Genomic DNA, 11,616 nt, shown 5'->3' on the forward strand with positions numbered 1-11,616 from the left:
CTATGGTCAACTAATCTATGACAAAGGAGGCAAGGATATACAACGGAGAAAAGACAGCCTCTTCAATAAGTGGTGCTGGGAAAACTGGACAGCTACATGTAAAAGAATGAAATTAGAACACTCCCTAACACCATACACAAAAATGAACTCAAAATGGATTCAAGACCTAAATGTAAGACCAGACACTATAAAACTCTTAGAGGAAGACATAGGAAGAACACCCTTTGACATAAATCACAGCAAGATCTTTTTTGATCCACCTCCTAGAGTAATAGAAATAAAAACAAAAATAAACAAATGGGACCTAATGCAATTAAAAGCTTTTGCACAGCAAAGGAAACCATAAACAAGACGAAAAGACAACCCTCAAAATGGGAGAAAATATTTGCAAACGAATCAACAGACAAAGGATTAATCTCCAAAATATATAAAGAGCTTATGGGCTTCTCTGGTGGCGCAGTGGTTGAGAATCTGCCTGTTAATGCAGGGGACACGGGTTCGAGCCCTGGTCTGGGAAGATCCCACATGCCGCGGAGCGACTGGGCCCGTGAGCCACAACTACTGAGCCTGCGTGTCTGGAGCCTGTGCTCTGCAACAAGAGAGGCCGCGATACTGAGAGGCCCACATACCGCGATGAAGAGTGGCCCCCGCTTGCCACAACTAGAGAAAGCCCTAGCACAGAAACGAAGACCCAACATAGCAATCAATCAATCAATCAATCAATCAAATAAATAAATCTTAAAAAAAAAGAGCTCATGCAGCTCAATATTAAAAAACAAATAACCCAATCCAAAAATGGGCAGAAGGCCTAAATAGACATTTCTCCAAAGAAGACATACAGATGGCCAAGAAGCACATGAAAAGCTGCTCAACATCACTAATTATTAGAGAAATGCAAATCAAAACTACAATGAGGTATCACCACACACCAGTTAGAATGGGCATCATCAGAAAATCTACAAACAACAAATGCTGGTGAGGGTGTGGAGAAAAGGGAACCCTCTTGCACTGTTGATGGGTATGTAAATTGATACAGCCACTATGGAGAACAGTATGGAGATTCCTTAGAAAACAAAAAATAGAATTACCATACGACCCAGCAATCCCACTACTGGGCATATACCCAGAGAAAACCATAATTCCAAAAGACACATGCACCCCAATGTTCACTGCAGCACTATTTACAATAGCCAAGTCATGGAAGCAGCCTAAATGCCCATCAACAGATGAATGGATAAAGAAGATGTGGTACATATATACAATGGAATATTACTCAGCCATAAAAAGGAATGAAATTGGGTCATTTGTTGAGACGTGGATGGATCTAGAGACTGTCATACAGAGTGAAGTAAGTCAGAAAGAGAAAAACAAATATCGTATATTAACGCATATATGTGGAACCTAGAAAAATGGTACAGATGAACCTGTTTGCAGGGCAGAAATTGAGACACAGATGTAGAGAACAAACGTATGGACACCAAAGGGGGAAAGCTGCAGGGGGATGGGGGTGGGGGTGTGATGAATTGTGCAATTGGGATTGACATGTATACACTGATGTGTATAAAACTGATGACTAATAAGAACCTGCTGTATATAAAAAAAAAAAAACCAGAACAAAAACAGCCAAGACAATTTTGAAGAGGAAGAAGAAGATGTGGTAGTGATAAGGTGTGGAGACTTATTTATGCAATAACAAGACTTTTAAAATAACTAGTGTAACGTTGGCATGGGAGTGGGCAAGTACTATATGTCAATGTAACAGTTCAGAGTGCTCAAGAAATGACCCACATATAAAGAGAACTTGGTATTATTATAAATTGGCATTATATTGATTAATCAATATATTGTGCTAGATAATTTTGTATGAAAAAAATCAACTTAATTCTATATCTAGGACTCTTCTTGGAGTTTCAGACTCATAGTCATTGTATCCCAAACTGAACTGATTGTAACTTGTCAAACTATTCCTTTTGTATTCTGTGTATCACTAGCAAAGAAATTTGAGAGACAGTAAAAAAATTTTAAAACTTAAAAAATAAAATTAATTCCTGATGAGCTGGATGAAGTCTTCAGGTTTTCCATTAGAGTTTTGTAATTTCTTACCCAGTTCAGCAGTATGATCTAAAAGTTATCAGAAACTTATATTTATCAAAAATCCTTTTTATGAATTTTCTTGCAGTTCATTTTATAAAATTAGAGTAAAACAATGATTGTCTATAAACAACAAGACTTAAAATGACATGGTTAAAGATATGATTACAATGCAATTGACAAGAAACTTGGATATTTCTGTGACATATAACAACATTTTTAAGATAATAACTAGAATTATGACTGATAACATTATACCAGGGCATATCAGATTTTTAGGAATTTCATATACGTTTTGGGATATCTATACTAATGACATTTATGCATAAAATATAACCTAAGGTTCATCTCTAATTACTTGACAATGTTTCTCAAGTAATTTAACTTACCATAAGCCCAATTAGTTTGATATTCTTCTCTGAGATGCCTTAGGGGCCCTCTGAAGCATTTTAAAGGTAGCTGGAGGTCGAAAGATCGTTAATTAAAACTTGATAGGAAGTTTGTCAAAAATATCAAAAAGTTTTAAAACACTTGGTCAAATAGGACCACAGCTTGTTCACTTAACCAAAGTGACAAAAGATTTCAAAAGTAAATACAGATCACTTAAAGGCGCAGAAGCTCACACAATCTGCTACCAAAGCAGCACTTCAAGAAAACTTTGTTTTCTTAACAGAGAGAGAAAGTGAAACTCCAGTCTTGTACCAGCTTACTTTTAACAAGAAAATCCATCCATCTACCTAATTAAATTCAGTCTAAATTCAGCCAATCCTGACCATGAACAAAACTCTATTCTCAGGGTTCCTTTTCCACCCCTTTCTGTATGCATATTATTTTGCCCCTCAATTTTCCCCACATCTAGAAACCACCAGCTCTAGGACAAAATTACTTTCTTTTCCCTTAACAAAATGCAATTCCATCTTTCATACCTTCTTTTGTTCACAACACACATCCTACTTTCCTACTGAAATGGTTCCTTTATTATTTCTATTAGCTTTAATTACATGTTAAACTCCTCAACTCTTAAAAACCTTAATTTCTAGTGAAAACTAAGAAGTAAGCGATTATGAACTGTCTTCTCACATTAGCACTCTATAGTTTGGCAAACATAAATACTAATAATAATTTCTAAAAACATGTGCTCTCTTATAAAAATATCTCATTGTGGCACCAAACATTTATTAATATTTCTAAACACCTTTAGTTACTCTCTAAAGGGAAGCCAAGGTTCAGTAATTGTTTCAGTATCTTATTTTATTTGGGAATGACCTAGCTATTCAACAAACTTTCATCATTTAACTTAATTTAGCACAATTCTAAAGTTTCAAGTTACCAGATATTTGGAGAGATTATTTTCAAGTAGACATTCCTAAAACATAATTATTTCTAAAGAGTTCACCCAAAAACTCTTATTTAATCTACTTATAAGAATTTCATCATACCAAGTTAATTTTTTGTTGTTTTTGACAAACTCTGTAACAGAAATAACATGTATTGACCTTCAGTAAACCTAGGTACAATAAACCAGCAAGCTTAAGCTAACTTTAATACCATATAATATTGAATACTTTCTAGATCATGTGAACCCGAAATTCATTCTGGACAGTTTCTTTCATATTTAGAAATATTTAGTTTGTAAGTACTTACTTTTAAGTCAATTAAATAGAGCTCTTTTATAAGTTTAATTTTGATATTTTCCAGAGGTAGACACATCTCATATGTATAACATGTACACATATAAACAGACAAAACTGGAGATGTCATAGCCTCACTTTAAAAACTTAGTTACGAATTAAATAGTACAATATAAGCTTACTACTTTATAAAGAACAACTGGAATAAATTAAAGTTGCTTGCTCAGATGATTAAGGCTTTACTATTTATGGAAAAGGCTTTAAGATTTGTATTTATTCTTGATAAACCCTTAAGGAGGCTATGAATTAGATTTTGGCTGAGAGAGCCTTCCCAGCAGTTTTGAAACTGAGCAGGACTCGTGGGGCCCTCCTGGGTACAAATCCTTTCCATGTCCCCCATTTCTTGTTTGTAGGAAATAAGCTTCATTCAGCCTCCCTTGACCCTTCCCTTTGTTCCAAAGGGCAGATTCAAACAGCTGCTCATCAGGGAAGTGAGGCAATGCAGAAACAAAGAAGGGGCAGTCAAGAAACAATAGTGCAGAGATTAAAGCAGGATCCTGGTTCCTCCTTCAAAGGATATACATAACAATGCCTTTGAGTTTCTTCTGCAGGAACTAAGGCCCTCACCCACGTGGAGGATGGTAATGTCAGGCTGAGCACAAGATTCCTGGAGCACCACCGTAATACCTCACCACCAACCAGTTGGAAGAAAGTCACACACCCTGTAGCCCTCACCCCACATTTTGCCTATTTATTTAAAAACTTCTCCCCCAAAACCATCAGGGAGTTCAGGATTTTTGGGCATGAGCCACCCATTTTCCTTGCTTGGCCCTGCAATAAACCTCTCTCTGCTTCAAACTGATGTTTTGGTTTGTTTGGCCTCACTGTGTGCCAGGTGCACAAACTTGCATTCAGTAACAGTTGGAGTTTAAAAGGGCCACTTTTGCCCTTTTTTTGCCTTTGGTTTCCGGTTCTACTTGGTTGAGCTGATTAGGTTCAGTCTCAGGTCATTGTGGGCTGTATTTACATTTCTGATTTGTAGAGATTTAATGCAAGGCAAAGAAAGACAGTTGCTTTTAATTCCCAAAGAACTGGTCACCTAAATGATATTAAAAAATTGATTTGCCCAGCTATATTTTATTTAATTTGCTTTTCAGTGAGAATATTGCCAACTGAACTGAAATTTAAGAGTTCTAGGACTTTAGGGTTTAATTTATCATGCCTTTAAAAACTTGCATAAGACCTTCAACAAGGCCCTCTTTCTGAGTGCACAAGTTAAAACCTAGAGCAAAATCACTAATTTTATTATTATTAGCCCTTGAATATTAGTTCCCAGTTTTTACTTTATAAAGTTCAGGTAGCCTTATTGGTTTCCTTTAGTATGTTTAATTAATATTTCCTGAGAGGCAGATCTATATGCCCTGTCTTGTAATACCAAGCAGGGGAAGCATTCCCCAGTGAAACATGTCTATCCCACAATATAATTAAGCAAAAGTTCACAAGCTAGTTTTTCTTGTTTGTTTTAAACTAACCATTAGATATATTTTCCACCCTTTAATTTCCTTCTTTTTTAATAAGTACCAATAAAACGGCTGTTTATAATGAGAGCACTCTAAAAATTTACCAATTCAGAAGTCCAATTTAAAGGAACCATCATCTGGCCATTAATGAGATATATCGTAATAGTGACTCAAACCAATAAGATACAAGAGGCTTCCCCAGAAGAGATGCAAAAGATGCCACCTAAACAAGATCCAGAAAGTTTACTCCTCAAAATAGTTTAAGAAAGTAAAGGCCTTTGTTGTACAGGCTAACGCACCAAAGGTTTAGATGGCAAAAAGCCCCTGAGAGTTCCCACAGCCAGAAAAAAAAAGACTGCTCAGGACCCCAGTCTATTCAATTGGATGACAAATGTATACCATATGTGTACCTTCTTTTGGTTGTTAGAGACACACACACACACACACACACACACACACACAAATGCCTAAAGAAGATCAGATAGAACATTTACATTTCAAAGACAGAAGAAGAGAAATGCAAGTTACCCCTAGAAGGGCTTTTGTTTCTTTAAGGTCAGAATTCTGAAAAGATGTTTTTTTTTTTTATCAAGCAGGCTTTTTTTTTTTTTTTTAACTTAACTGAATATGCAATAAAAGAGCCCCATTCTTAGTCATTATCAGAGCACGATATTCCCAGGTAAGTCGGTCAGTTTTGTAGGTATATAAACCTGGCTAGGGTATTTATTAGTTGGAGGCTCACAATCTGTTGTTCATTTTGCTTTTTGTTTTGAAAGCTTTATTCCCCATTCAGAGGTTGGTTTGTCGAAATAAAATCACTAGCGATGATCATGTGGTGGGCAATGTGCCGCTTGTGAGCTTAACTCCTCTAGGTTTTGCCCCAAAGCTGTTTCAGCTCCTCTTGCATGTCTTAGGTTTTCCCTCTAGTGGTATAAGACCACCAGAGTGCTCAGATCATGGAATGGCCAGTTCTTATTTGTGTCCCCAGCAGAGCAAGCTTTAATTAAGATGAGTGGGTTTCCCAATGGGCATGGCTACACAGCATGAGGTCATTAACTTTTGTATCCTTTATCCTGTTCTTTCGCATCCTGAGCCTCCTCAGGGCTCACCATCAGGGTGGCAGTGTAGGCAGGCAACATTTTTAATTCACACCTCCCTTCATCTTCCCTGCATCTTCTCAGTAGGCCGCTGCACCCTCCCAGAAGCCCATGTTGCACCAGCATCGTGGCAGACACATTGCTCAAGCCCCAGCAGTGTGGCAGACTAAAGTTTGAGAACATGTGAAAGCAGGCAGCTGTCTTCCTATCACAGTTTTAAACATCATTTAAGGGGCTTCCCTGGTGGCGCAGTGGTTGAGAGTCTGCCTGCCAGTGCAGGGGACACGGGTTCGAGCCCTGGTCTAGGAGGATCCCACATGCCGCGGAGCAGCTAGGCCCGTGAGCCACAACTACTGAGCCTGCGCGTCTGGAGCCTGTGCTCCGCAACAAGAGAGGCCGCGATAGTGAGAGGCCCGCGCACCACGATGAAGAGTGGCCCCCACTTGCCGCAACTAGAGAAAGCCCTCGCACAGAAACGAAGACCCAACACAGCCATAAATAAATAAATAAATAAATAAATAAAATTAAACATCATTTAAAACTAAATATAATAGCATTTGTGCAATACATGTATAGCATAGGACAGCTAAAAAATATAAACTCATACAAACATGGTCTTATAAAACATTTCTTTTTTTTTAACCTTGTTTATGTATTTAAAATTATCCTGTTAAGCTGCAGAAATGATACAGTAGAGAAGTTTACATTAAGAAGTAATTAACTGAGACTAAACATGAACAATTTAAATGCAAGTTCTTCAGTATTGCCTTACCTTTTGCCCTTTTGCTGCCAACAAACTATAGACTTATTGTCTAGATTTTTTTCTTACAGACACTATTATTTTTCTGTGTGATCAATATCTAGATGCAACACCAAAATAAATGTTTTCCTTGGTCAATGTCAAAATATTTTCCTTGACTATAAACATGAATCTATCTACATACCTTTACCCAAATGAATAAGTTGTCAAAACTTAAAGTTCAAAATTAGTTTAACTTTGTTGCAAAACCATGTATCATGGCTCCTCCCTTACCTCTTTGCTGCAGTCCCTCAGCTCCAGGAAGGAAAAGTGACTTGCACAGGGTCACTTAGCTGATCAATGGAAGTTCAAATACTTCCAGGACAAAATTCTTTGATGATACCATACTGTTCCCTAAACAATAGTGCATTTCTGAACACAGTTGTCATAACGAACAGTATGACCTAAGGAATGTCATCAGTTCCCATAGAAATATTTACACAGCTGGGTCTGTAGACGTTATTGGTAGTTCAACAGGAAGAAAGAAGCTTTCGATCTATGCATCATACCTCCAGGGAAATTAAAGAAATACCATGAAATGGAAATAGAATTAGAGTTCAAAGACATAATACAAGAATGTTTAGTGTTGTGTAATTTATAATTGTAAAAAATCAGGGCTATCATAAATGACAACAGGAGAACAGTTCAATGAATCAGTAGAACACTGTGCAAATGTAAAAATAATTTAACAAGTATTTGAGGGCATGTAAAGATGGTTATAGAATCTGAACTTTTGATTCTAGAGAAACATGGCTGGCCAAGTGTGGCTTCTAGGTTGGGCTTTAAGAGGCCTTGTAACTTCCATTTTTGTACTCCTGGAATCCAGCCACCCTGTAAGGAGTTCAAGCTGTGCTATAGAATGAGGAAGGCCACATGGAGAGAGATTCTGGACAGTGAGAGGGCATTCTGGATGTTCTGGCCCCAGTGGATGACACCTGGAGCAGATGATAAATCATGAGTTTTGGGGCCACTATGTTTTGGAGTGGCTTGTTTTGTAGCAATAGGTGACTGAAAAGGTGGGAAAAAATGCAGAACCCCTCTCAATGCAAATGCTTAGAAATGAGAGATAAACTATAACAAAAATATTTTTAAATATATAGCTCAGCTGACATGAAAGCTAAGGTGTCAGAAGTGAAGAGGAATTTGAACAGCAACGCAATAATCTGGTGAGCTGAAGATCCAGCAGTCCCAAGGGCTGCAGTTTGGTTGTTGGTGCAGAGATAGGCTCTAAGGCTAGAGACTTGGGTTTTAATGCCCACCTGGGACCTTGGGTCACTCAAGGTAAGGAGCTGAAATTGATAGCTCTACATAAATAAGTCATAACCCAGCTCAAGAAATTAACAAGGAGACTTGAGTCTGCCCAGGGTGCTGCATGGGGAAACAAAAAGGCTCCCATACTAAGTAGAAAACATATATGCACCATGCGTTTGAAACACAAATTTATGCCATCCAAAGTCATACGTTAATATACAAACTGAGAAATTAATTTAATATTAGATTATAGACCAGTGTTATCCCTGGGAGAGTTAGCAAATGGAAATGTAAAACTATCCCTTGGTATTCCTACAGAAGAATTAAATTTCTGAAGGTGAGTTTACAATTTTAAGACTTACAAAACACAAAAGGAAATGATCCATCATGAATGAGAGTTGGCAGGTAAAATTACAGGATGATTATCACTATGAGAACTTGAGAGTAGAAAATTTTGAAGATTTTATAAAATATATACATTTAAATGACAGAAAAAGATAAAAAGTAGATATAAAACTGTAAGAAAAAAGCAAACTATGAAAAATTAACAACAATTTGGAAGAAGCAAGTAAATATATAGTAATATATATGACACATGAGGAGACATAAGGGATAGATGGAGAATAACCAAGACATTTTGTATTCAACAAGAGCTCTAAAAGGAGCTGGTTGATAGTATTTAAAAGATACTGGCAAGGACTTATCAGAATTGATGAAAGTAATAAATTTTAAGTTAAAAGAAGAACAATAAGTTACAAGAAGGACATATTTAAAATAAATTCACACTTATGCACTACAGAACACCAATGAGAAAAAAATTAAAACAATTAGAGGGAAAGGAGAGTTAACCATAAATAAATAGGTATTGCACAGACAGCAAGCTTCCCAAGATCGAGAATTTAGGTCAGAAGATAATGGAATAATTCTGAGTCTTCAAAACATGGATTAAAATAATTGTCAACATAGAGTTCTTCACTAGTTTCACTATCATTTAAGAAAATGATATCTGCCATTTTCAGGAAAAAAGAAAAACTTGCTACTCACATACCTTTTCTCTAAAAGCTACTAAAGGAGGCACAACAGTAAGAAGAAAATTGAGCCCAGAGGAAAGAGTAGTGTGCAGGAAACAACTGCAAGCCAAGAAAAATGGCAAACACAAAGGAACATCAAAATATATATTGACTATAAATTTATAACAATAATAATTGACGAATGGTTAAAAACAGAGTAAAACAAAATTACTATTTATGTACATTTTATAATACACAAGATGACACTACATACTTCCCACTGTGTCTGTATTTGTAAATATATGTATGTAAAGGTGTAAAAACATGCATGTTGTTGATTCACACTAATATCAGGATTCAGTAATCTCTGGGAAGGAAGAGAAATAGTTTTAATTTATCTGTAAATACTTTAATTTACCCATAATGTTTTATTTTTTTTAAGTAAAATAAAGATCACAAGGAAATTTGAAAAATATTAACACATATTAAATCTGGATAGTGAACATATTCTAGATATGTTTTAAGGTTGTCTGTAATGTTCTTCCTGTTTACAATTTTAATTGTTAAAATTAAAATGTATGATTGTGTATATACATATGAAAGATATGGAAAAATAATATAAGGAAATGCTCCATAATATTAACTACAGAAGTTATTGTCAATAGAGGCATTATGCAGGATCCTTGCTTGTCTACTTTTGGATATTTTAAATATTATCTACAATGAGCATGATATTGCTTTTCTATACACACACACACCTCAAAGGATTTTTTTTAAAGATTCATAGGACACTAGAATAGAAAGTTAGCTCAGAGATCATCTCCAATTCTTCCTTGAAGAGATGTAATTTATGGCGATAGAAATCAGATCAGTTGTAGGGTTAATAATTGAAAAGGGAACTTTCTGGGCCAATGGGAATGATGTGGGTTAAATGCATTTTTCAAAACTGTTTGAAGTATACTTAAGATCTATGCATTTCCCTATAGGTTCTTCTAAGGCAGGGTATCTTCTTAGAGTTCTTTCACAAGTGGAGAACACGGCAGATGCCTACTTAATAAGATCTCAAAGTGGTGGGATGACCATCAATGACTTTTGCAAATCAGCGTCATGTAAATTATTATTGTTTCTATGATGAGCCCTGGAAACTGGAGCACATGAAAGGGCTGAGAAGGGAGGACACATTGGTTCAAGATTAGGTTTCTCAAGGAATACCTTGAAGAGTTGAGTTAATCACCCCCATCAGCCAAGCAAGTTGTCAATGTCACGTACATTTATTAGCAGTGATTTATATGCTCTTTAAAGATACCCCGTGCCTGCAATTACAGCTCAGATATCCAAAGCTCTTGGATAGTCAAAGAAGATCTTTCTAGGCACATTTGAAGGGTGAGAAGCATTTAAATGGCTGTATGAAAAAGATATTCCTTGCTCAACCTATGAAGATATCTTATTTTTAATCTAACAAATGGTTTCTCCTTATCTTCGGCAGGGGCACAAGATGAAGCAAAGGAACAAAGAAATGGAAGTAAATGACAGTCCTCAGCATTGCAGGCCTTCTGGCCCCGGGGGGGTGGAAAAAGACACCTGCGCACCCTGTGGGGGAGGGTGGGGGGAGGCGAGTCCCATGGAAGGATAGGGAATCCTTTGCTCTAATTTCTCCAGCCGCATTTTGTTCTGTTTACCGGCAGAAAGAGAAAGAAAAAAAGGAAAAAAAAAAAGTTTTATTTGGTGGGGGGACCCACGTGAATGCATCTTTCAGGCGCTATCCCTGTCATTTCTGTCTTTTCTCTCACGACTCTGCCCCAGGGTCCCAGTGGCACGTGTGACATACATGTGTATCCTGGCTCCTGTCTGCTTTCTCGGTTATTTCACAAAGCTGGTTGGTACAGTGGTTTCTTCCAAGAAAGAGAAGGAAGGTGACTGTTTGGTAAGCTGCGGGCTGCATTTCAGGAACCATCAAACCCTGTATTAGTAGAATCCATGGATGAAGGAGGCAGGATAGAAAATAGGCAAAACCATCAGAAATCACTTGGAAAAAGGTCAGGACGATGAGTTAAAAAATGGTGTTTTATTCAGGGATTCCCAAGGTACAGTGTTGTTCCGTGTGGTTGTCAGGAGGATTGTGGAAGTAGAGTTTAACCCGGAGCAGAGCGTGGAGGCATCACAAGGAATGTGGGCCCTGGCTGCCGTCGGGTCTTCCTTGGTAGCAGGACGGCAGGT

The 11,616-nt window shown here is 37.1% G+C and overlaps 1 protein-coding gene across 1 annotated transcript in view; it reads left to right on the forward strand.

Moving 5' to 3' along the window:
- Nucleotides 1-10,963, forward strand: part of MACROD2 (mono-ADP ribosylhydrolase 2) — a 1,985,747-nt gene extending 1,974,784 nt beyond the window's left edge. Inside the window, exon 19 of the mRNA XM_036827001.1 lies at nt 10,886-10,963. The gene's annotated coding sequence lies outside the window, so the exon portion shown is untranslated. The remainder of the gene's footprint in view (nt 1-10,885) is intronic.
- Nucleotides 10,964-11,616: the final 653 nt, after the last annotated feature.

The sequence above is a fragment of the Balaenoptera musculus genome, chromosome 15 (assembly GCF_009873245.2).
Source record: "Balaenoptera musculus isolate JJ_BM4_2016_0621 chromosome 15, mBalMus1.pri.v3, whole genome shotgun sequence".
NCBI classification, from domain to species: domain Eukaryota; kingdom Metazoa; phylum Chordata; class Mammalia; order Artiodactyla; family Balaenopteridae; genus Balaenoptera; species Balaenoptera musculus.